Genomic DNA, 822 nt, shown 5'->3' with positions numbered 1-822 from the left:
TTTGCTTCCATGTCCTTATTTGTTTGTTTATTTGGGTACTTACATCTCACTTTTAAAGCAAAGACCCTTCACAAAGCGAGTTACAATATTAAATTTGTATAAATACAGTTTAAATAATAAAAAATAAATATAGCAGCAGGACAATAAAAACAACCTAGAGGACTGTGGTTATATAAAGCCAATAGGGCCCTAAATTACCATACTGAGTACTGGTATTTAGGGGAAACTGTGCAGATGTACCTCTGGATTTAAAGATCCATACTTGTGATTTTCAGTGTGTTTCTTCTTTTGAAGAATTGACATGTATGCTGATACACTGCAGCTAGTTCTATAGCTAAGTTTCTCTTTTTTCATTTCTCAGCACATCTTACCTATAATTGCTCCAAGAGAATCTTATTATATACATTATCTCTTCTCTGCATTAACGCCTTGCTTTTTTAAAATTCATTATTGTCCTTCCTAGTACTTTCGTGTGTGTAGACTATTTCTTTAAAGCTGTTGGAGTCATGAGATTCTTGGCACGGATGACAGCGGCAATGTCTAGGCTGCAGGCTGCAGGTGAAGTTGGCCTGTCCAAATAAATGTGATTATTTCCAAAGAAAGGTGATTAACCAAATCGTGTAAAGCACATGACTTCTCCCAAAAAAATTCAGGGCACAGAGTGACAATTCCCAGCAACCCTTAACAAACTACAGTGCACAGAATTTTAGATGGGCTGTGTGTGTGCTTTAAATGTGCTTTAAATGCACAATCTAAAAAGGACTCTGGCCAATAGCTAATACCTGAGCAGCAGCAACAAAGTGGATCTAGGAGCATACTTAT

Source organism: Lacerta agilis, chromosome 5, assembly GCF_009819535.1.
Source record: "Lacerta agilis isolate rLacAgi1 chromosome 5, rLacAgi1.pri, whole genome shotgun sequence".
NCBI lineage: Eukaryota > Metazoa > Chordata > Lepidosauria > Squamata > Lacertidae > Lacerta > Lacerta agilis.
Note: the sequence above shows the minus strand (reverse complement) of the source record.